Source organism: Epinephelus fuscoguttatus, linkage group LG4, assembly GCF_011397635.1.
Source record: "Epinephelus fuscoguttatus linkage group LG4, E.fuscoguttatus.final_Chr_v1".
Taxonomy (NCBI): Eukaryota; Metazoa; Chordata; class Actinopteri; order Perciformes; family Serranidae; genus Epinephelus; species Epinephelus fuscoguttatus.
The window spans coordinates 27,033,635-27,059,805 of record NC_064755.1 but is presented as its reverse complement, the minus strand read 5'-3'; the positions used below and the strand labels follow the sequence as shown (position 1 = coordinate 27,059,805).

At 41.5% G+C, this 26,171-nt stretch overlaps 1 protein-coding gene across 1 annotated transcript in view; it reads left to right on the top strand.

Moving 5' to 3' along the window:
- Positions 1-26,171, top strand: part of megf11 (multiple EGF-like-domains 11) — a 99,306-nt gene that overhangs the window by 2,308 nt on the left and 70,827 nt on the right. Inside the window, exon 2 of the mRNA XM_049575385.1 lies at positions 24,048-24,181. The gene's annotated coding sequence lies outside the window, so the exon portion shown is untranslated. The remainder of the gene's footprint in view (positions 1-24,047; positions 24,182-26,171) is intronic.

Below are 26,171 nucleotides of genomic sequence, written 5' to 3'. Positions count from 1 at the left end.
TAAAGTTATTTTCCCCTTTGATAAAGTGGCTGTTCATCAAAACTTGTGATCTGTAGGTTGATGTTGTGTACCATCCGGTGGTCCTCCGTGGGGTTAGGGTCGGTTCAAGCTGTGATTTCATACATCTTTTTCCTGCGATGAGAGGCCATGCTGCCAGAAAACAAATTGATACTCAGTTCAGCCTCAGTGGCTTCAGCTCTCAGTCGGGCCAAGGACGACATTTGCCTCTGAGACGCCGTGAATTCCGCCGTTATTTAATGAGAAGTGAGCGGACACATCTTTGTCTCATTTTCTGAGCTCTTTCAAAGCGACGGAACCTTCAAGGGCACATAAGTGGCTCGTGCATCTAGTAGTTTTTTTGTGTGCGTGTGTGCATATGTGTGTGTGTGTGCACTTTACAGTCTAGTAAACCCTTTCAACTGGAAATCCTGATGTTTGGCTCAATCAATACGTTTAATTAGTGCTGATTAATGAAAGAGCGTGGCTGTTGAAGGCAGACAGCTTTCTCACTTCACAAGGACACATTCTATTGGCAAACAGAGAAATTGCTTTCCATGGTAGGAATTTGATTTTACAGCGTAATTGCCATTCATAATTCAGATTAGAAATCATGAAAGAATGCATAGGACCAGTCTGTAAGTACAGTTTACATCTCTGTTAGATTTAGAGGACACACAATTCATTCTTTAAATATTCAATAAATGCAATTAACACTTGATCAGCTGCTGGTTTGGACCCATGCAAGCTCAATAATCTCTTAATCAAATGTGAATTAAAAGATGCGGAAACACTCATCAGCACATATGCTTCGAAACCGTTTTTCCCCACAGGCCACATTTGTTGTTGGCAGTGTGTAAAGTCACCAGCAGCATATCGAGGTATGCTGTATATACTGTGTCCTGTAGGAAAATGAGTGGGTTGGGTCCGGTTCACAAGGGCAAATCACAATAGTCAGCTCAGCGTTACAAACTTGACACTGATTTTGAGAGCTACATGTGACGACCTCGGTGTACTGTAATATTTCAAGGCAGAGTTTCTTCCAGAGTTTGTTGTTTTGAACACTGCTCTCTGTCAAAGCCCCTCAAAAGTAACAGCTCCAATGACCTTTATTCTGCAAATTAAGCTGTTTTAGCTTCGCGCTGACTGATAGATCTTATTATTTCAGCAAAAGTGCATTGAGCATTGAGCAAACACCCTGGAGCCATAGCAACTACATTAACAAAAGTTAATGAAATATATGGAGGCAGGATCTGGACTTTGCTTTACTTTTGAAGGCTGTGGCATTTACATTTTGCACGTCTGTGGAGAGGGAATAAAAACGATATAGCACAGCATACACCCACCTCTTATCCCTCTATGTAAACATATTTATGCTGCAGCCCTTACTGTATTGTTTGACTGTAAAAGGAGACGTTGGCCTGTTTAAGCCCCTTTTTGTAGTGCTGTAGTGTGTGTGTGTGTGTGTGTGTGTGAGTCTTGACTGTAACGAGAAGTCATGGCCGTGCATGATTTGCATCACAACAAAGTTAAATAAGTGCAAAGTGATGCTAAATTTTTAAAACCGCATAGCAAGCTGGCATTGAAAAATAAGAAGAAATCTGCAATTTAGATTCAGCTTCAATTCTATGTTAGCTGTCCCAAAGGTCTGACCATGTCTGCATCTGATTACGCCTGCATGCATTTAATTAATAATTCGACAATGCACAGCATTGATGTCGGTCAGCCGGTGCTCTGCAGGGGAATAGATTGCCTGAGCCTGATATCCAGCCACAGCCTCTTAGCGAGGAACAGAAACGATGAGCTCAGGCAGATTTCAGATACAGGAGCTCCAGTGTGGAGCTGTGTTAATCCCCCCTCCCTCAGGTGTAGCCGCTCCTGGGGAGGAACGCCACGGACTACAGCTCACCACCGATGCTTGGCCGCGCTCTGATTAATGCACTCATCAGTTCTTTTCTTGTTTGTTTTAATGACAAGCATGTCCCTTGTGGGAATCTGGTGACTTTTTGCAAATACTGCTGATGCATCTGCTTACACCTGCCACTTTTTTCTTTCTTGTCTTGTGAAAGGACCGTTACCAGAAAGCCTGAGTCTTTTGACATGACTAGGTTGTCAGTGGGAGTGCAGGGAACCACACGACACATTTTCCACCGGAGATACAGGAAATACATGGGCTGAGGAAATGAGCAGTGATAAGATCTCAGCGTGTTGGGATGTGTTGTGCTTTGTTGATAAGGCTATTATTCATCATTATGCCTTAGACAGCAAAAATCTGCCTCTCCATCTCAGGCATATGCTTTTTACGCTTACTTTACTCACAGCTTTACATTTGCAGTTGAGTTGTGCCGTCTTTTATTACTAATTACTTAAAAAAAGGGATTTAATCACTTATTTATGCCGTAGAGAAACCAATGATATTCAGCGAGCATCTTAAATTTTGGTTAATTTTTTACTGAGGTTGTCAAGTGGAAGAACTGAAATATGGTCCTCTCAGAAACATGCTGAAATTGAATATTTGATGTTAATTTGACAGCATCTAAAAGGTACTGAGAGGCACCAAGAGTGTTTTAAAATGTTGAGAAAATCAGTTAAAATGGATTTGATTCATTTTATAAAAGTCCCAAGAAATGCAGAAGCATTCATAACTCGGATGAAAGAGCGAGGCCGTTTTTAATACTTGATGGATAAAATAAATCCCAACAATACTTATTCCTGTTCGACAGAGGTTAGACAAACTCAAACATTTCCCAGCTGTGTGTGGGTGTGAACTTTACATGGGTCTAAAATGTGTTGAGACTTTTCAGGTTGTTTCTGTCTTATCAAACAATCAGAAATGTCAGATGTTAGCGAAAGAAAGATCCTGCATTTGAGGTTTAAAAGGTATAATGAAAAAGCTTGATGGGTTTAATAGAAAAATATGTTAAAAGGATATGTAATTTACATGAACTGCTGACCTGAATGGGAACTCTTGAGGACACGAGATTGTTCCATAGGAGTTCCAATTAGCACCTCAGTGAGTCCTGTATGCCTGAGCAGGCGAGCTGACATGGTAATTGTTATTCACATTCCATATTATACAGTAATTCTGCAACATGATCGATGATGGATGATCATCATCCTGACAAATGCAGACAGGGAAGAGTTGTGGTCATGCCACATTTGGCTGCCTATATTTGATTGATGATTAAAGTGGACAAATGATTCACTGTGCTCAACTGTCCATTAATAGTGTGATGCCTATTAGAGTGTGATACCTTGCCTCTGGCACCTTTCAGAGAGGGACCTCATCATAGTATTTTCTCTCTGTCTGTTTCTCAGTGTGCATGTCTGAGTGTGTACTTCTGGCTGAATAAATATAATCACAGTGCAGCTGACTTCTGTGGAACAGAAATCTGTTTCAGAAAACAGAGATGCTCACTTGCATACACTCAGCTCTATTGCCACATTGCGCGGATACCTGACATATAACGTATTACTGCCACATCCCAGCCACATGCTGTGCTACTCCTGTTTAATAAATGTTGTAGATGCATCTCCACTCAGCCTGTCCGATCTGTTCCAGCGAGCAAACTCTGGCCCATATCCAATGTCTAGTGATGGATCTTTGTGCTATCAGTGAGACGCTTTGAGCCCTATAACATAAAGCCCCTGCGCTTATTCAGCACCCGGGTACCTCGCTTGTGATCAATGGCCAGCAGTCAGGACAGTGAATGGAGCACAGATTGAACCACATCTGGGATTCGGATCCTGAATAACTGCCCACTCAACAGGGGCGACTCATGAATAATACACCAAGCAGCTGAGTGTCCCATCTCCTTTGGCCCCTCACAGGCGATGCTTTCACACTCAGACCTGTCCAGAGAGCAGAAGGTCAGGGCGCAAATACTTGGCACCCTGAGCACCAGCACCGGGCAGTCCTGCCTGCCACAGCCATGAGGGAGTGCAGAGAGTAATGGCAGAAAAAGTAGCAAGTGAGGCTGTGAGGGTGTCGAGGAGAAACTTACAGCAGTGATCATTTTAGTTAGGTTTGTATGGATTTTTTGGGGTATTTTTATATACAGCATAAGGCTGTGTAGGTTGAGATGGCAGAGCAAGCTGCAATCAAAGACACTGAGAACGTCAGAGTGCATAAAATTTGTTCTATTTTGATGTTGGTTTGCATGGTGATATTTACACCGTCGTGATATATGACACAATTATATTCTAGTTTTTTACACTTCAGGGAAACAGAGATACAGGAAGAATTTTAACAATGTGAGCCTCTAATGAAGCAGATGATTTATATAGAACACATTTCAGTGCATTGTTTCCTCAGCGCATTATGTATCCTAATGATTGTACAAGCAATTGCTAATGCCTTTTGATTTATGAGTATTTGTACTATCGCTTACAGTTTGGCTTCATCTGAGTCTGTCATGTCAGTGATGAATTTAAGCGTCTTGCTCGTGTATTCATCAGGTAGGCTGAACAGAGCCACGAGCGCTCCTCTCTTTTGTTCATTTTTTAAAATGCAGCCCGTCTAAGTACTGTAGGCGTGTTTTGCCCAAGAGGATTCAAGGACATTTAAAAGGTCACAATGGCAAAAAATTGGGCATACATCTTTAATGCAAATCCAGTTGATGGAGCTCTCATTTCACCAAATTGAGATCACCTGGTTGCACGGTGGCCGGGGTTTAACGTGCTGCAGAGGCATATTTTCAGATTTAATAATCATGATGGCAAATCATTCCTCTTTCAGTCATTGACTAGTGATCCAGAAGGTTAATGTGCTACACTGGCAGAGGGAGTAGACCATTGATCTGGAGAGGGATGTGGGAGCTTTTAGTCCAATATGAAGAGCTAATATTCTATTCTAATTGGTAATTTTTACAAAAAAGAAATTTCACTTACATATACACAGATTCTTTTTGGTAGAAATCCTACAGCATCTTTAATTTCTCTGAATCAGGGGTGGAGATTGGTCTGAATTTGACTGATTGTAATGATACCAAAACTACAGGGGGAAAGTAATTAAGTACATTAACACACACACTGTACAATTTTGAGGTATTTTTAGTCAACTGCTACTTTATACTTCAACTCCACAACATCTATGATGGAAATATTGTATTTCTGACAGCTGCACTTATCTTTCAGATTTAGATTTTTACATAAAGCAACTATGTGATACGTTTTGGGATGGGGAGTGATAAGATTTATTTGATACCAATGCCATTATTGACTCACTGTTTGATTCTTTTCATACACTTACTTATTCCTGACCAGTTTTCTGTGTGGAAAGAGTGGTTCTACACAGGTTTTCAGCATCAATGCATCTGTTTTATCATCTTTTGAGCCTGTGTATAAACAGAGTACAGAAAAAGGCATGCATATGACTCAGCATGGCGCTAATGTTATTAATACAGAATATTTACCCTCTGAAATGGACATGCTACTGGTTGGGAAGCAGTTGCACTCGTGCGTAGAGTGTCAAATACATGGCATTTGGAATTTAAGCCCATGTTGCATCGAAAGATGTTTCAGCATATTGATGGTGTTGCCACCCTTACTAGAATTTATCATCTAACAGATATTACAAGCAGCACTGTTGTCATCTTTCTCTGTGAAATGAAGTCACGCTTTGGACTGTGTCTTCCTCCCCGCCATGACTCCTCCTTGCTGCTGCAAATGGCAATGTAGACGTATGAGTTTGACGTCATCGTTATGCAATGTGCAACTGTCAGAAAAACACACCGGCATCGGTACAGTAAAAGTGATTGAGAAGCTCAAACGCATGGTTTTGCAATGGATCACACAATGAGGAATTATTTCTTGATTCCCATCCCTATAAGTTTACAAAACACCGTTTTTTTAAGATTATTTTGTGGCATTTTGCCTTTATTGGATAGGACAGCCTTAGTGTGACAGGGGGGAGTGAGAGAGGGGATGACATGCAGCAAAGGGCCACAAGTAGGAATCGAGTCTGCGGCTGCTGTGTAGGGATATAGCCTTTGTACATGGGGTGCCCGTGCTGCCAGGTGAGCTACTGGGGCCTATTAAACTGGGGCTTCCAACCTTTTTACCTGTTGACCCCCTGTAAAAAAGCAGTGTCGTGAATCCTTGTCATGTTTCAGATTCCTATGAGAGACAGTTCCTCTCTAAACTTCTCACATCATTTCATTTCAATTGTCCAATATATCACAAACAATCAAACATTACAGAGAAGTTAAATAAAAGAGACAAAGAAAAGAAAACAGATGTTTGTATCAAGATTTATCTTCCTGTGTCTCCCATTAGTCATTTCATGACCCCTCAGATTATCTTGGGACCCTTTAGACGGGGACTGACCCCAAGTTAGGGAGTTAAGCGGTATTTCCCAAACAGTGTATAAAGTAGCTAAAGTCAGCCTCAACTCAACCAGCTACCACTGTAAGGTACTGCTCACATGTTGATGCATCAGTAGTAACAGTCTAATACTGTCATATCAGTGGCAGAGGTGAGGGCATCATTTTGTTTATAAATGAGTGAGGACATAAGGACTTGAATTATTTTTTTTTTTAAATGATCTTCAACATATGTAATTCTAGGCAGTGTAATGGCTGGATTAATATGAGGTCCATGTAGATAATTATGCCGTTTTAGGGGGGAAAAAAAGCATGTTTTTTTTTTAGATTTTTTATTAACCCCAACCACCACCGCCCCAGTGGGGACATTTTCCTCTTGTTTTTTCTTTTCTATTTTTTCACTGTTAATGCTCATTTTCTTTTTTTCCCACTTATTTGCATTTAGAAGTGGAGCTCAGGGTATGCAGGTGGTGATTACATCCAACACAACCCATGCACAAACAAACAGCATCACCCCGTCACCACAAAAACAGAAACAAACAAACAAAACAAAGAGCAGCAGACAAAATCTAAACAATGAACCTCACACAACACAGGGACAAATAGTCATACAATAGAAACGTCATATTGGCATGACGATACTCCAAACTAGCTCAACAAGTAAAAGTTGAACAAAGAAAAAAAAAAACTTCCAAAATAAGCTGGTGTTTAAGGAAGCCCTTAAATCTGTAGATGTTTAAAGATTCTACTCCAGTTGCCTTATAAATGAACCTTTTCCCTAATAATGTAATTAGATTAACAGTATAAGTCTTTGTTTCCGTAACATCACAGAGAAGAGATCCAGTTCTATGTGTAAACTCATTTTCGAGCACATTATTTGAACCTCTCCCCAAAATACAGATACAATATAACAATACTGAAAATGATTGACTGTTGACCACAAAAAGCCCCATATATTAAGCATTTTTCTAGTAGCCAGAAAGTGATAGATTATTTTTAATTTAAAGCACCTTGTGAATGAGTCAACCAAAAACCAGTTTCCATGGTAAAGGGCAGTCTACAGTGTCCTCCCATTTGTATGGAATGTTTCCCAAACACCAGTATATTAAATGTCTTCCTGTTTTGCAACTGAACGTGCTTCCTGAAGAGCATAGACTCGGCCACTACTAAAGACGTAAGCTTTGTTTCAACATTAGAGGCGGGGACACAAATGAATTGAGGGGTCAGGGAGTCACACTCTTCATTTTCTGTGTTCTAGTGAAATTTTAATGCAACAATTTATGGTAGATATGTCTTTATTTAAGTAGAGTAAAACACAAAATTCAGGCAGCAGGTGACAATTCAAAATTAAAAAAAAAAAAAAAAAAGTAATTGAATATTATTCATTTATTTAACCGTATTTAACCAGGTAAGTCCCATTGAGATCAACAATCTCTTTAACAAAGAAGACCTGGCCAAGACAGCAGCACACAAAAACTTACAGCCAAACAACCACACAATAAAAAACACAATATTCACAGTAACATGAAGAAATATTAGAACACCTGCACACAATGACAAGTCCCAACCAACTCATCCAACTCATACATCCTTGTACTTATGAGAGCTTTAAAATCAGGCAGAGAGACCAGTTCACCAACATAACGCAGCAAAGCTGTCAGGCATTCTGCACTGCTTTCAAATCTTTATTCTCCTGTAGATTAACTTTCCTCATTCAGTGTTATCACTACAGAGTCAACAAACATGTGGGCATGATTTACTCCTCAGTCCTCCTTTTTAGGGGAAGTAACCTTTTTAAATATGCATGGGGCACCTTTTCACGTCAATGACACCTTAGTTGACTTTAATTAATTTATAAAGCTCTGGATTTTAATAGCTCTTGTGTGTTGTCGTGTTCACACAGAATATGGAAAACGTGGACAAAAAGAAACTGTCAATAATTTATTTAAGTTACTGACTGGCACATGCACATTTTTAGGTAATTTTAGAATCAGTCGGCATTTTTTACAGTACTTTTTTTTGACAACGCACATTTGTTTTGTCTATATTTACATCGCATTGCATGTTTAATTATTGTGCGAATAAACCTTTCTCAAAGCATTCTCACTTGTTGTGGTGCAAGATTTTTCAGATTTTTTTTTTAACAAATGATGCTTTTAAAAAGTGATGGGGACATGTTCCCAGCATCCTCAGTGTAAATGACATGTATGTGCAGAGGCTGTTTCCTGCAGACACAGTGCATAATACCTCAAGTGCAGAGTCTTTTTACATAAATGTGTTATGTTTCTGCGTGCTTCTTCCACCTCCGCAGTTAATGTAGTGATCAGCACACAATTACATGTCATTTGTTTTCCTATGTGTAAAACCAATGTGAAGTGCAGTGCCTCAACCCTCCTGTGAGATCTCAGAGGATTGTCTGCACAGAAAGCAAGGTGCATCCAGGCGCAGTGGCTTTTCTCTTCCTCGCTCCCCCCGTCTGCTTCACACACCGCTTACCCTGCGACATTTGGGACGAGTTTCTCACTGCTTGGCTTCTCACATCTTGGACACTGACACAAAATAAATGAAGACACCAAGAAGACACAAGGTTCAGAGTTGGAAGGGGTTGGTGGCTGAGGTGTGAAACTATTGGGGTGTAAAATTGCCCTGGCAGCCGTGCTGTTGTTTCAGCATTTCATGGCGAGCTGCTCAGCTAGCGTCCCTACTTGCCTCCTCAGTGCCTTCTTCCCTCCACCTTTTTCTTTCATTTGTTTTTCTGTCCACACCATACCTCTGCTGAGTTCGGCCTCCTCTCTGTAGAGGATGTGACTTTATAGAATACAGTAATAACCGTCTCGGCTGCTTAGTGTGCATGATTGTGTGGTTGTGCTTCCTTGACCAGAGCTTCAAAGTAATAGAGTAGCTCAGTTTTGTTCTCCTGGTGGGAGAGAGCAGAAGGTTCAACAGGCTAATATTCACACATTAATTTGTCCTAAGATGTCCAACTGTTCTCCAGCAGCTCTCATTATTCGCAGTCAGTCACAGGGTGGCTAATTGTCTGTGTGGGGAAGGAGAGCCTTCTACTGGAGCGAGGATGAGCCTGACTGGTGCTTCCTCCTGGTGGCAGCAGGAGGCCAGAGCCAGGCCGCGGAGAGAGGACAGACGTAGTGCAGAGGGCATTGCAAGACATTTGGCTGTCACTGTGATGCCTGGGGTTTGTTATTAGAAGCATGGGGTGAAACCGTGGCTATTCTAAGCAGCAGGCAGAGTTATGTGACATCAGGCACATTGTTATTTTAGTTCATCAAGTGGTGTTGTTTCACTAATTAGTTTTCTTACGGAAAATGTAGGCCTAAAGCTGGTAATTGGTGACATGTAGATTCTGTGCCTGTTATGTGGATAAGGACCCAAATCCAATTAATTCTGAAAAAATGTAACAATGTTTGACAGTAGAAAAAACATAAGAAAAACGAGGCCAAAGTTGCTATATGCTCTATTCTATTATCTATATTTGATGATCATGTTTACTCACATTAGTTTCAAATTTCCTGCTCTTTCTTTGAACCATTTCTGAACAGATGGCTCGACCGGCTCCTCTGCTCTCCTCCCTTGTGTGCCTGATTCTACATTCATAAAGCTAACGTTAGACTAGATTAGTTCCTCTGATGTCCATGAAGCAATTTCTTATTATTGCCTGTGGTTGAGAGTGGGCAGACTGCTTGCCTGGGAGCACACAGGACAGTGTTTGTCTGCTCTGACAGGCTGCAGAAAGTCTTTGTGCCCAGAGTGAAAGAAATAAAAGTATGAGGAGAGCCTCCCTCCAATGGGCTGTGTCTGGTGTTGGCCTGCCCTGCGGTAAGGCAAGGTTATTCAGATGAAAGATGGTGTTGAGATTAGTGAGCCCTGCCCGAGCGCGTGGACGTCCAGCATGCCGCACTGCGTGATTTATGAGAGTCGTGATATCAGCGGTCGCCACATGAATAAACCATGTGGCCAGAATTAAGCTCCTGTTAAACGACGCACAGCAATTTCCCAGGTGCCTCAACCTCAGAGTGGAAATCACAGTAGTGAAAGTTTTGTTGTTGCTGTTGTGTTATAGCAGTTTCATGAGGCCGCTTGTTGATGGCCCGGTGCAGCAGCTGAAGAACTACCAGTCTCTAAATCTCTGAGGATTTACCTAATCGCTGATAATTCCTACGACTGTACCCAAAGCTGTCAGCTGAAGGTTGGATGGTTATGACTTTATTAATGGTTGGGGAGTGACTTGAAAATGCAATGCAGCCAAGTGGAGAAGGTTTGAAGGAGACCTCCACTAAATAATCTATTCCCATCCCATAATTAATTCAGTACCATGATAGCTTGTTAAATTCAAATATTGATATTTATAAATTGTCATTAAAAATCCGACGTGTGGACTCAAGTCAGACTCGATTCACAAATTTGACGACTTTAGACTCGTCTTGACAAAATGAAAAAAGACTTAGAAACTTGATTTGGACTTTAACACCAATGACTCGTGACTTCACATGGACTCAAGCCTTTTGACTTGAAAATACCTACCGTAATACCTTCCCCACAAACCCAAAGGTTAAAAAATGTGCCAAGAAAATCAATTTATTTTCTGAATCATCTAACATTAATGCTATTAATTCCCAGCAATTCCCCAGATGATCCCATTTATTTAAACCAATGTGACAGCATCTAAATCAAACTGCAGGAGAGAGCCATGAATAATACGTTACTGAGCGCCAGTTGGAAAAAGTGATACTAAAGATAATTTTGTTTGCATACAAAAACTATGCAGTGGTCAATGAAAAAAGAACTGCAGTATACAAAATTACAGATGGAGACGCAGCAACTTCCAACTTCATTTGACATTTGAAGCTGCACAAAGAACTGGGGAGGAAGCTGAGGCTAATATTGACATAGACATAGGTGGTGAGCTAATGTGCGAGCTATATGAGCCTATATGAGTGGTATTAGTTGATAGTGTTATGATTACGTTTAGTTGCACTTGTTTTAACAAATACATATACATTTTAAAAAAGCTTTTCAGTCAGACAACTCACGTTTTAAATGTTTATTTCAACAGCAGAACATAGTTAGAGTTGACACAAAGACGTGAGACTTACTTGTGACTTGCAAAAAATGACTTGGTCCCACCTCTGCAAAACACTCTAGGGCTACAACTAATGATTATTTCCATTATTGATTAATCTGCTGATAATTTTATCAATTAATCAACTAATCATTTGGTCTAAATGTCTGAAGATATTGAAAAATAGCCATCGTAATTTTATATTTCCGGTTCTGTCTGAAGCTAATACCATGAATGTTTGACTTTTTTTTTAAGATTTTTTTTTGTTTGTTTTGATTTTTGCTTTTATTTGACAGGACAGATTAAGCATGAAGGGGGGATAGAGAGAGATGAGCAGCAACAAATGACCTCAGGCAAGACAATGCCTTTGTACATGGGATGCCTACCCTAACCACTGAGCCACTGGGCACCTGAATGTTTGGCAATTTTGCAAGAAAAAAAAGACTTAGGCAATTAATTAATTAATTATCAAAGTATGCCAGTTAAAAGAGTACTTCACCTGCAAAATGACACTTAATATATCAATTCAAATAAACACAAGAAGTTTGTGCTCTAAAAAAAAAAAAAAATAAATAAATAAGTAAATAAATAAATAAATAAGAAGGGATCAGCACTCAGTGAATAACCTCCTAAGCCCTACGACAAACTATTATGGCAAGGCTTAACTATACAGACCAATGAGCAGTGATAACTAACATGTCTTTGGGGTCATCGGGTGGGAACCTCCTTTCACCGGTGTTTCGTCTAGTTGGTCCCACGACACCTCCAGGAGGCTAGACAGTGATCTCTGGCGTCCCAGAGACACTCCCCTAATGCCAGGTCTCACTGCTCCCCACACTAACCGAACAACCTCCTTTACCTTACCTATATTACCACAGAGGAGGTAGACCCAGGGAGGGAAGCCTTGTTAGGCTATCACACTCCCCCGCCGGGTTAGGCTGTACAGTCTACCTCCCCAAGACGAGCCCTCACAACAATGACACCTCCAGGAGGCTAGACAGTGATCTCAGCCCAAACAGAACAGCACTGCCACCTTCAACCAAACCCAGGCTCCGTTTATGCGAGCTCCAGGCAGAAGCAATGCTGATACTACCTTTACTAGCACATTCACCATACTCTATTTCACACGCTACATAGCATAACTACAATGTAAGCTAAAGTTAAAGGAGATAAATGAACTCACAGGATCAGCAAACACACTCACTTTGCAGCATGGTCTCAAACAAAATGGATTCAGATAGGCCACTCCCACACTTAAATAACCTTCCTCTTCCTGGATTTCCTCCTTACATACACATGGCTTTCTCAGCCCAAACAGCACTGCCATCTTCAACCAAACCCAGGCTCCATACATGCGAGCTCCAGGCAGAAGCAATGCTGATACTAGCTTTCCTGTCACATTCACCATACTCTATTTCACACACTACATAGCATAACTACAATATAAGCTAAAGTTAAAGGAGCTAACTGGACTTACAGGATCAGCAAGCACACTCACCTTGCCGCATGGCCTCAAACAAAATGGATTCCAATAGGCCACTCCCACACTTAAATACTTCCTCTTCCTGGATTTCTCCTGACAGGAAGTGGATCTCTCCACCTGATCTCAAGGAGTTATGTGCCCTGCTTAGTAGTTCCCCTGCTGGCCCCCAGCTGACATTATTTCTTCTGTAATAGATAAACTGGCTGCATTTAATTGCTTCATCTGACATTTCCCTCACTGTCTTCCTCAAACTCTGTCCCGCACTCCGAGTTCCCCCAGGAGTGAGACAGTTGATCTTGCTATGAATCCCCTACACCCCACTTCCACTGGACAAATCCTAGTCTTCCATCCTCGCTGCTCAGCTTCTGCTCCTAAGTCTGCATATCTAAGCTTTTTTCTTTCATATGCTTCTTCCACTGAGTCTTCCCAAGGAACTGTCAGCTCGATGAAATAAACTATCTGTTGACTCACTGACCACAACACTAAGTCAGGCCTCTGCCTGGTACAGACTATTTCCTGAGGAACAACAAGCTTTCCCCCTAAATCTACTTGCATTTCCCAATCACAAGCACCTTCTAGGCGGCCACACCTTTGCCTCCTCACTAACTTATCCCTTCTGTATTTCTCTCCCTCACGGACAAACTGAATTACTAAACTCCTATCCTTAACACCTTCTGAATTCACCTGTCTTCGTTTCCCTTCAATGCCTGCAGCTAAACATTTCAACACCTGATTATGTCGCCATGTATATCGGCCTTGTGACAAGCTAACTTTGCAACCTGACAAAATATGCTTTAAAGTTGCGGTACGTGAACACAATGGGCATGACGGTTCCTCATTTACCCACAGTTTTAGGTTCTGGGGGGTTGGTAAGACATCGTATGTAGCCCCTATCAGGAATCTAATACGATTCTCCTCCATACTCCACAGGTCCCTCCAACTAAGCTTCCTCTTCTCTACACTTTCCCAATTCAACCACTGTCCCTGTTTAGCCTGGGCCACTACCTTTGCACCCCTTACTATCTCTTCCTGTCTGCGTATCTGTTCTACAACCAGCTTTCTTTTATCTTTGAGGCCTGCTGTATTCCATACCGGTTTACCTGAGCCAAGCCCCAGGCCTCCCCGGCCAAACTGAACATTACCTACAATCTCTGCATGTCTAAGAGCTGCCTCTGCCTCCTGAACTGCCGATCTTGGGTTCCACTTCCTCCCCTTGGTTGGATTTGGAACCACACTCCTAACTACCACATCCTTACTCCCAGCTAACAAGAGCTCTGTCCTGACCTTGGTACATTTAAATTCCTCTGTTAAACTAGTTACTGGCAGCTGAAGTATCCCTTTTCCATACAATGCAACACTATTTAGGCATCTAGGAGCGCCCAACCACTTCCTAATGTAGGAGCTAACCAACCTTTCAATTCTCTCCACAACAGTTATTGGAATTTCATAAATTGACAGTGGCCATATTAACCTAGGATATAGCCCAAATTGCAAACACCACAACTTCAACTTTCCTGGAAGTTCTGATTTATCTATTCTATCCAATCCTTCAGCCACATCTTTCTAAATTTCACCACCTGTTCCTTATCATTCAACTCTACATTGTACAACCTACCTAAGCTCTTTACTGACTTTTCCCTAATTGTTGGGATGTCCTCGTCATCTATGACAAACTTCCTATCACTTAATTTCCCTCTACATATCGAGATGCTTCTAGATTTACTAGGCTTGATTTTCATGCTGGCCCACTTGAGGTTCTTATTTACCTTCTCTAGTAGCCTCTTTGTACATGGCATTGTTGTGGTCACCAGTGTCATGTCATCCATGTAAGCCCTAACTGGTGGAAGATGCAACCCATTCTGCCATCTCTCCCCACCTACCACCCACTTAGAAGCCCTGATGATTACTTCCATTGCCATAGTAAATGCTAACGGAGAAATTGTACACCCTGCCATGATGCCTATTTCTAGCCTCTGCCAACCTGTTGTGAAACCTGCTGTACTTAGACACAACCTAATATCCTGAAAGTATGCTTTCACTAAGTTAACAACTACCTGTGGCACTTTGAAGTAGTCAAACGCACTCCAAATGAGGCTGTGCGGAACTGAACCAAATGCATTTGCAAGATCTAAAAATACTACGTGTAGGTCCCTTTTGTTAATCTTCGCTGCCTGAATCTGGTGCCAGATCATGCTAGTATGCTCTAAACACCCTGAAAAACCTGGTATTCCTGCCTTCTGCACCATGGTATCTATTAAGCTATTCCTTTCTAAGTAACTAGCTAGTCTCTGCGCTACTACACTAAAGAAAATCTTCCTCCACATTCAAGAGAGAAATCATCCGGAACTGGCTAAGGTCCACAGACTCCTTCTCCTTAGGAATGAGGACACCCCTGCCCTACGCCATGCTCTTGGTATAATTTGTTTTTCCCAAACTATTCTTAGCTGTTTCCACAAAAATTTAAGGGTATCAGGCGCACTTTTATAAACCCGGTAGGGGACTCCATTAGGCCCTGGGGCCGAAGAAGCCTTTGCACGCCTGACCACCTCCTGAACTTCCTTCCACCTAGGTGGCCTGACATCCATCTCATGCTCTATCCCTCCTAATGGAGGGATATCAGGTGGGAAACCTACTATCCTATTCTTCTCCAAATCTGAATATGTGTTTCTCAAATATTCTTCAACCTCTAGCCTTTCTGCTTTAAGCTGCCCTCCCTTTTCCTGGCTGAACAATCCTTTAACAAACTTAAAAGGGTCCCTGAAAAAACCTGTCCTAGCATATTCCTTCTTCCTCCTCTTTTTCCTGAGATGCTCTGCCCTTCTAAGAACTGCTAGCCTGCTTCTCAACTCCTCTTGCAACACCTTAAGTCCCTCCCTTTCTTCTTCTGTAGCCTTTTTCCACTGCTTTCTTAACTGTCTCCTTTCCTTGACTAACTTCTCTATTTCTCTCTGCCGCCTAGACTTACCTGACTGTACCCTCTCACTCCTCTTTCTCTCATGCACCCCAAACCTCTCTACACCATATGAATACATTATATCTCCCATCTTTTCTAACCTTTCCATTGCATTTCCTCTAAGCCTACTCAAGATTACTGACAAATCTCTATTAACTATCTCCCATTCTTTACTGTCATTTGCTCTAGGCCATCTAACTCTAACCTTTTGCTCCATGGTTCTCTCTCTGGCTAGCATACTGGCCTCAGTGTCACCTGCATCTTCTCTTACTACCCCCTCCTCCTCAGTGGCAGCGTTACTGATATCCTGCGAACTGTGGTTTTCTACCTGCCGCTGGACTTCATCCGACTGACTCGACTGACTTCTTAGGAAGTACTGATCAATGCGGCTACTCTGCCCTTTCTTTGCCACACACTTCTTCTTTCCCTGATGAGTTCTGAGGCCTCTCACTGATGTTACTTTCTGCCAGCCGCAAGGACAAACCTGAAGCATCTTGTTCTCAACTGTGCTACTTTTATCCTCTACAGATGCGCTCACCTTGCCCTGACTGCTGCTAATTCTAGCACTGGTGGATAGGTCCGTGCCCTATCCTTCACTGAGTCACAGATCCAAGTCATAGTCGTGTCCGTTCCAATGTCTGTTACCGTGTAATCCACCTGTGAGTCATCTTCCACCCCTGCTCTCGCTGACTCTTGGGGTATTTTTCCTAAGTTGGCTGTAGCTAATTTTTGGTTGTAGTAAGGCTGCTAGGCCTCACCACTGCTACCATGGGTTGCTAACCCATGCCAGCACCATTGGGGTCTTTTCCCTCCTGTCAGCTGTCTTTCCAAGCGGTCACATGGTCTTTCCCTTGTTGTCAGCTGCCCTGTTCACAGCAGTCACTAGCTGGGCTAGTTCTGAATTCAAATAAACACAAGAAGTTTGTGCTCTAAAAAAAAAAAAAAATAAATAAATAAGTAAATAAATAAATAAATAAGAAGGGATCAGCACTCAGTGAATAACCTCCTAAGCCCTACGACAAACTATTATGGCAAGGCTTAACTATACAGACCAATGAGCAGTGATAACTAACATGTCTTTGGGGTCATCGGGTGGGAATTAGTTATGTGGTGTTCTCCTGAATTTTTGACGCTTTGTTTTTCTTGCATGCCTCAATGGAAACAGTTTAATAATCCACACAAAAGTGTCTGTTCACAACTCGTGCAGTATAATCCAAGTCTCATGCATGCAGTCTTATCCTCAGTATCTCCCGAACAAATGCATTTTCACAAAAAAAAAATATTGAAAACTGAGCTGGAGGTGATATGTACCTTAACTCTCTGAAGCCAGACTCCAATACAAAGATTTTATTTATTTATTGAGCAAAATTGCATCTGTTTGGGAAGTCCTGAGCATATGACTGGATACATGAGACTCGGATTATACTGCACGAGTTGTGTGACAGTTGATAAACGGATGTTCTGATATTGTTTTGCTGTTGTTAAACCTCGTCCCTAATCAATCATAAAAAAAATCAATATGTTTGCTGTTTTGGAGGCATGCAAGAAAAACAAAGTCTCTTCCTGAATTCAAGATATCACCGCATGACTTATCGATATACAAATGGTCAAATGGTTTTGTGGGTGAAGTATTCCTTTAACTGTCCTTCGACTGATTGGCCTCTAAGACACACACAGTTTCTTTTTGTGATTAATGTGTGTCTGGCTGATTTATGAACATAAATAAATTGATCCAAAGTGAGGAAAAGACAGCCGAGACTCTTGTGAAGATGTAATTTAGGTTGATTTGAATACACACTGATTGTGTAAAAGTGCAAGCAATCAAAGTTACAACCTGTAGTGGACACCTGCAATGCTCAAGATCAAGTCTTCAGATGCTATTGTTTTTTTGTATATTTTCCATTCTTTATATCATCAGAGGCACAATGTATAGTGAATTTCATGGTGGCAGAGGCTGTTTGTACTCCTGGGAGAAACGGAAACCTGCATACATACATATGAATGCTGTCCATGTTGATAATATGAATATTACGCATCTGTCTTCTGTCCATCTTCACTCTCTCCTCGGAAAATAATATGCTAAAGCCCAAAGCAACTTTCTTTCTGTCTCATATAAAATATATAAGATGTATTGAATTCACTACGTGCTGTCCTCACAAATGAGTTGACTTCTAATGTCCATAACCATAACTAAGTAGTATTATAGTCACACAGTGTCCAGTCTGAGATTGAAAGATTGTAAAGTTAATCCTTCGCTGGATCATGTCAAGCTGGCAGTCCTAATCATTCAAGTGTAATAAAAAGTAAAGTACCCAGGAGTGCATTTTTACTGAGATCAGGTATAAGACATTGCTTCCTTGGCTGCACTTCATGCTGTCAGCATTACTGAAATTCCCATAAATGCAGCGACAAACACCCTCTCGGGCTTTACGACTTCAATACGCTTGATGCCAATGCATGTGTTTGGTCTCTCTAAAGTGATGTGTGTGTATAGGGAGGAATAAAACACAACATTGAGAAAAAATAAGAAAAACCACTAACTAGATTTCTCAGTGCCACAGAGGTCAGCATAAAATAACTTTATTTTCAATGGAAAATTTTGTCTTTGATGAAAGAAGTACTCAGATCTTATTTCTTCAGTCCTGCATTGAAAAGTGTCTTTAAGTGAACGTACAGAAGATCATCAGCAACATGTTATTATTAAAAGTTAAAGTAGGCTTCTCCTTATGCAGAGTGGCCATCATTACACATTATATCATCTGATTATTAGTTGGTTGAATAATGGAACATGAAACAATACTTAATTATTGTAGAAGTGGAGAATTAAACAATAAATTGTGAAATCTATATCAATAATATACAATAAATAAATGTATAATCTGACCCTACATTCATGTGGTGTCAGAATAATCTGAAAAATTAGTTCCCGACCCGGAAAATTCACATGAATGCCCCCTCCAGTCAGAGCAAAAACTTGGTGAAGTTTGGTGAAAATTTTGGTCCACATATATTGGTAATAATATATGCAGAAATATGGGCGATATGGAAAAATATCATCATTAATTTAAGAACAGTTGGTTGTGAAATATTCAGTGAAAACTAAACAAAAATGATCTCTCATTTCTTTAGTTTGTAAACAACAACAGTAACTCAGAGTGAGATTCAGATTCTGTATACAATATTAATAGTTCAACAAAATAAAATCTACCACAAAATACACATTCAAACAGTTCCCAAATACAAAAAATGTCCCTGGGATCTATATATATATATATATATATATATATATAAATCAACAGGCAAGCTCCTTCTCTTTTAGTAAAATCCTAAATGACAGAGTTGTTTTTTCCACCTGGACCTTTATGCTCCGACATTTCTCCTCTCATCATCACGCTGTAACCTCTGACAGGCTGTTTTGATACCTGAACTATCACACATTCACACATTACCAAAGGTTTATGACAAAATCACTTGACGACACTGACTCCTGTGTGTGCATGGCAAGAGAGGAGAGGGAGAGACGCTGTGCTGCTGCTGGAGGAGCCGCTGAATGAGTTACCTCTGAGCAATAACTCACTAAAAGAGTCTGAGAAGTCCAGGGCTGTTCATAAAACATTCAGGACGCCACAGTCTATTCCACACTACTGAAGATGCTCCTCTTTTTGGAACCACCGCAGAGTGGGTAATACTTTCACTCTCAGCCATGATTGTTGTTGGCGTGGGTAACAGTATGACATCAACATGTCAACAAGTCGGCAGCCATGTTGTTTCTACATCATGACTCAAAGCTCATGAACACACCAAAGACGGAAGAACGACTTCCCAGCTCGGGAAATGAGACATCTGAGGAGCACATGAATGCAGCATTAATCTGCAAAGCAACTATTACCATCAGATAAATGTACTGGTGTGAAAATACGTTGTAATTTTCCTTTTAAATGTAGCAGAGTAAATGTAAATATAAATTTGAAAAAAAAAGAAAGAAAGAAATACTCAAGTAAAGTACCAGTACCTCTAACTTGTACTTAAGTACAGTGCTTAAATGTACTTAACTACTTTGCGTCACTCAGCACAGGGAAACATCTACGGAGCTTCACTACAGTTTTAGCGGTAGGTAGCAGCAGAATTTAGTTTTGTGCTGTTTTGCAGCTCCACTTGTCAGAAACCAGCACGTCCCCTGACATGTCATTGTCCTCCTGGCCTCTAACACATCAGACACTCAGGTGTGTGGCTGAAGCCAGGGGAAGCGGTGTCTATGATGCACCACACCATGGCCTCTCTAATGAGGCCTGACTCTTAATGACTCACAGCCCCCAGCAGCAGACAGAGATGGCCAGCAGTGGGGCTTATCTCATTGGCACTCTGTGCTGCGCGGTTACACCTGTAACCTTTAGATCACTCCAAATTAGGTTGCTCCGGGAATCCTTCAGTAGTGATTACAAAACAGATTGAGTGGCCGGGAGAATTCTCATAAAAATTGTATATGAGCCCTCCGCTTGAATCTAGAGGAGAGATAATAGGCTGATCGTGCAAAGACATGTTACACACAGAAGCCCACAACTGATCAGGCATTCTCTCTGCTGCTCCAGACAAGATTGCAATACCAAGCAATGTTTCCGTTGACTGGTTTCCATTATGTAGATGTAAATTAACACAAGCAAGACGAATCTGAGCATTGTGATAAATGAGCACATAGAGCGCTGAGATGAGCCTAAGAAGCAGCTGGGATCTATAGATGGGAGGTGAGCTTCTGACTTGTGCCAGTCAGTCATGCCTGCTGAGCATCATTCATGGAAGAGTGCAGGTGCTGGTCAGCCAGGGGACGGGGTGGTTAATTGCATTGCACTTTAATAAGTCACACGCCGAAGACACATGGCTTTAATCATGCAGATGTCTCTGCTGATAGGCAGTGCTGGGGACATAGGTGGCTCTGGCTCATCAGTGTCAATGTTTCTGCAGGCAGGTGTCCGTTGTTAACCATGGGTGTCTGTGTCAAGATTCAGAAGTCCATATCCTCACATACACCGCGTCCTACTTACACCTTAACACTATACCCTGCCTCTTGTACTCTGCACTCGTGTCTCTGTCGATAGCCTAAAAGATGTTGCTATTTCAGCAGTTTCTCGGTGGGATCAGATGCAGCAGCTCGGCGATTGAGAGGGTTTCATAGTGTCTGTAATCAAAGTGGCGAGGAACAGGAGAGAAATTCATTTAGGAGGGAATAAGGTCTCTGGAGAACATTTTGTTTGGTGTAAAGTGAACACTTTTGAAGTCAAAACAGAACTGTTTTCGTGGATGTCGGCAGATACAGGGAGGAGGCATACAGGAGAGCCCCAAGTGATGAGCGTCATATTGATCAGACTTCTCCATCTTATGCTGTGCTCTTTGTTCACACTTGCTGTATGCAGAATCGACAATGAACACAAGTTCACTTCGACCCAGTGTACCGTTATTAAAAGTGTGTTACATTTTGTCTTTTTTTTAAAAAAAATTCAAATGTTAAATTCCACGGTAAAGGACGTGGCATGGATCTGTTTGGGTATGACAAAACTTCAGGGACTTTCTCGTCCTTGACATTCAGAGTTTTAAAGTCACCAGCCTGTTCTGCTCACACATACTGTGCTGCACACAAATGTGTTAGTGGAGGTACATTGTGACCAGATCTAACAGAGTAAGCTTTGGCATGAAATCTCAGTGTGATAACATGGCATAATAGTGACAACCTGGACTGAGGATCTGACTTCAGATCAGATTTAACTGGTGCAGTCTCCTTTTGTTTGTAACAGTGGATTGAGAAGTAAATGCAGCATGCAGAATAATTCCTGTTGGCTACAAACAAAACACTCATCATGTTATAGACAAATATGCAAATCCTGAATACACTAAGTGCTTTGTTGCATACATAATACAGTTGGCAACTTTAGACAAATAACTTTTTGTCATATTTCCTGAAACTCTCACTGCATCCATACAGAAGCACATGAGACAGATAATCTGTGAAAAAAAACAGGTTTCTCTCACCACTCATTGGGCCTCATTGACAAACAGTGTGTACGCACAAATCTGTGCTTAAATCTTAATATTCTCTGCAAACAAATTTAGAACTGCCTCACTACCATAGGTACGCACAAATGATAAAGGCCCGGCTGTTACTGATTATAAACACATATCTTTTAATGAATGCATTCAAAAGGCTTTAATAGACAATATTTGAAACCATTAATGTATTAATAACTATGTCACTGACACCCTATCATCCTCATTAATTATTAATTAAAACTTCAACCTTGAAAATGGAGTATTTCAGTTTTTATCTTATAGAATTTGCGCATATGTTCATTTGTAGCCCACTAATTAACCGGTAGCCTATTAATAGGCATAGCAGGGTATATGAAAGATTCTGATCCACCTCTCAGCAGGTGTTAAGATGGCATTTCTAACCTTGCTGGAGGATGTCGTAGTCTGTGCCCTCAGGAAAGAGTGCATCAGAGACCAACATCTTTAAAGATGTTTGAAGGGAGTGATGAACGGCTTATCAGCTGTTTCCAACTGCCTAAACATTGACAGACACTCACCGACGGTCCGACACTGGTGTGTCAGTGTTTTGCGCTTTCTCCATGATACACCTGTGGGCAAACATATTTCTTATGAAGAGAAATGGGTGCGTGGCAGTATGCTGATTGTAGATGGCAGACACGCGCCTGTCAGTTTAGAATTTATTCTCATTCATTCATCTTCATTCATCTTCTAACCGCTTCATCCTCTTGAGGGTCACGGGGGGGCTGGAGCCTATCCCAGCTGACATCGGGCGAGAGGCAGGGTACACCCTGGACAGGTCGCCAGTCTATCGCAGGGCTGACACATAGAGACAAACAACCATTCACGCTCACATTCACACCTATGGACAATTTAGAGTTACCAATTAACCTAGTCCCCAATCTGCATGTCTTTGGACTGTGGGAGGAAGCCGGAGTGCCCGGAAAGAACCCACGCTGACACGGGGAGAACATGCAAACTCCGCACAGAAGGGCTCCCACGCCCGGGATCGAACCGGCAACCCTCTTGCTGTGAGGCGAGAGTGCTAACCACCACACCACCGTGCCGCCCCACCTGAATTTATTCTCATTCATTTATTTATTTGGATCCCTATTAGTCACTACCAAGGTAGCAACTACTCTTCCTGGGGTTAAGAAGTTAATTAGAAAACTGGTAAATCAAATGTGTGTTGTGTAATGAAAGTAAACACATAAGGCTTTAAATTTGGAACTTATATTACCAGAACCGAAATACAAAAAATAACTTTTACCATGGTTTCTATTGAGTGAAATTGGATTCAAAAAATGTAATACAATCTGATAAATCTGTACCCGGTTATCTAAATCTTAATGTTATTTGTGCTTTTTGTTGTAAAGGTGTAGCGCATTTGTTGGTCAGCTGAATGATGGTGCCTCTTTAGACAGGTTAATTTAAATTCAGTTCTGATTACCAATCAGAGATCCCTAAATCATCTCTCCCTTAATGAGTCTGCCTGCAATAATTCTTCAGCCTTCTGTCTCAGTGTCCACCCAGCTGGGCCTTAGCAACAGTTTACATGCAAAAGAAAAATGTTGAATTATTTATTTAGACAGGAACAAAAACAGCCATATTATGTTGTCGCACTTATGTTTACATCTTCATTCAGAATTCACAGCACATGAAGGGCAGAAGAATCTCAAACCCCCCCCTCTGACCTTCTGGAGCAATCATTAAGAGCAGTGTAGTGCGAGAGCTGATAAACACATCAATGTTCTGTTCATGTCCTGCATTATCATCGCAATAACCTTTGTGTAGGCTTGGTTAATGAGCACACATAACGTCATCTTGTCACATTGTGGACCAGCCACTTGTAGTGTTTGAAGTGTGAACAGGGTTCATTGTATTTGGCCCTCTTGAGTTAATATAGGCTTTTATTCCTGTGGGTAACTTAGTGTGTCTGTGGATACCAGGTAGGAGGGACGCTGGAAAATGGAACGAAAACTGTGTGGTCGGATGTGGAGGCTGCGCAAAGTAAATTGGCCTTTCAAGAGCAGCTTTTGTGAACTACATCCCTGTTGAGATTCTTGATCCCATAAGAAATTTATGAGTTTGTGTGCGCGCATGCGTGTGAGAGCGAGCAACGAAGCATGTGTCTTCTGTGTGTCATCATAAGCTCATTATTTTTCTTCTCTCCCACAGATCTGCGACCTGTCATCACCTCTCCCAGTGAGTGTGTGTGTGTCTGGGCACAGCGGCAGTTCTGTCACTTTGTGCTTCCAGAGCGCCCTCAGCATCCACAAAAAACACCAAGGGACCACAGGCTGCAGGATTAGGTGAGCTTAAGGCCACGTGCCTCTGGCTGCTTGTCCTGGCTACCTTGCCACATATTCAGGATAATCCTAATTTTATCACCTCTGGGCCCACAGCCGCAGGCTTGCGACTGAGAGCTTGTGAGGTGTGCAAAATGTGACATGACAAGTTATGAGGTATTTCTACTTGTCCAGAGCCGTTCAGAGAAATGACTGAGGGTGGTGGTCTAATCACGGGAGCAATAAAAGCTTTCTAGTCAATCAAGCAGAGTCCCTGTAGTATTTAACAGGATTGTTTTAGAGAAGGGCCTGAATATGAAAGTAGTTGTAGCCCCTTAACATGTGTGCATCTTGATTAATCATCCTGTTAAGGAAATGAACATGACTTTAACCTCTGCCTGTTCAGATGAACTGCTACTTAAAGGAAGTGGAGGTCTGATTGATTTTCTTTCACATGTGAGTGAACTACATGCAGCTATCAATGCAGAAGATTAGCTGAACATGTGAATGCCTGTGTTATTGGATACAGTCACTCAGAAATATTGAACCCATCTCCTATAATGCAACAAAGAACATGCAGGGCACACACAGCCTAATGTATACATGCAAACACACCATCACGTATGCATCACTATACATTGAGCTGTATGAAGATACAAATACGAGTCAGGAGTCAGTTCCTCTGTATTTATTCTCATGTGTTATTGTTGATGATACAGCAACGTGTGAGATTTCCATTCTCAAGAGGCCACATAATGTTCAGAGTCTTGACACACTGCACACTACTACTAATGGCATCCAGGCATTAACCTTTAGGTATGCTATGTGTCAGTCATACATGTGTCATCCATATATCTTTATCTTCGGTAGCGATGCGCTAAGGTAAGACCTGCTCGTATGGCGAATCCATCACTGTCATTCCCGTTGATCATATGCACTCTTCCTCTGCCTATAGGTCTAATGAAATAACCTGCTGGTCTAAACAAATCAGCATCTCTGTCACTGTCACAGGGAGGTTTTATCTCTGCAGCCGCTCACAGAGCAGACCACATGTGCTTTTTGAAGGTCTTACTGAAGGAGAAAAGCACAGGAGCAAATGTTAAACAAGCATAGGGATGTATTTTAAGGATACTAGCATGAAAACTACTTAAAAGGAATGACGTGACATTTTGGAAAGCACACTTACTTGTTTTCTGAGAATCGATACCATGTTCTTGCTAATTATCAAGCTACAGTCAGGAGGCAGTTAGCTTAGCGTAACATAAGCACTGGGAATCAAGCCTCCAGGGACAGAGTGGGGCTGTAAATCTGACATAGTGGCCAGACCATGCTATTACAACTGTGTCTGTCATGTGATGCCATTGTGGCCCAGGAAGACTTTTCACTATAGACGTACATTGTGAAAGAGATTTCCATAAATTTATTTTTATTTATTTATTTATTTATTTTTTCTGAAGGAACATTACCTTCTCGGTATTATCACATAACTGTTGCACTTGGTCTATGGGCCCCATGTTGCGGAAGATCTGGGTAATTTTATACCCTGAAATCAAAGGGTTTTTTTTTTTTACTCAATGTGCATCTGAGCCACTTTAATAAGAGCCAACAGGGCCCAGCCTCCAACACTGTATACAAGCGGCAACCTCTAGGGCTGAAAAGTGAAGCTAACACAGAAGTGCCAAAACTGCAGTTCTTTAAATGGCCACTTGAGGCTGGCTCCACCAGCGAGTCAATCCCCACAGACCCCCATGTTAACATTCCCAACTTTACAGCAGAAATAAACATGTTTACAGCCTGGTACAAAAAACAGTTTTGGTCTCTATACCTAATTTCAAATGTCATGACAGCTGTGTGGGGAGTGAATTTGTGTGAATAACACAACTGTTTATTTTTTATCAAGGCTTAAAGTTGTGCATGATCAAGGGCAGGCGCTTTGAGTGACAGGTCATCTACTGACAGTGTCCTTGGCTTCTCAGTCACATCCACCCCTCACTACCTCCACAGCAAAGGCCTC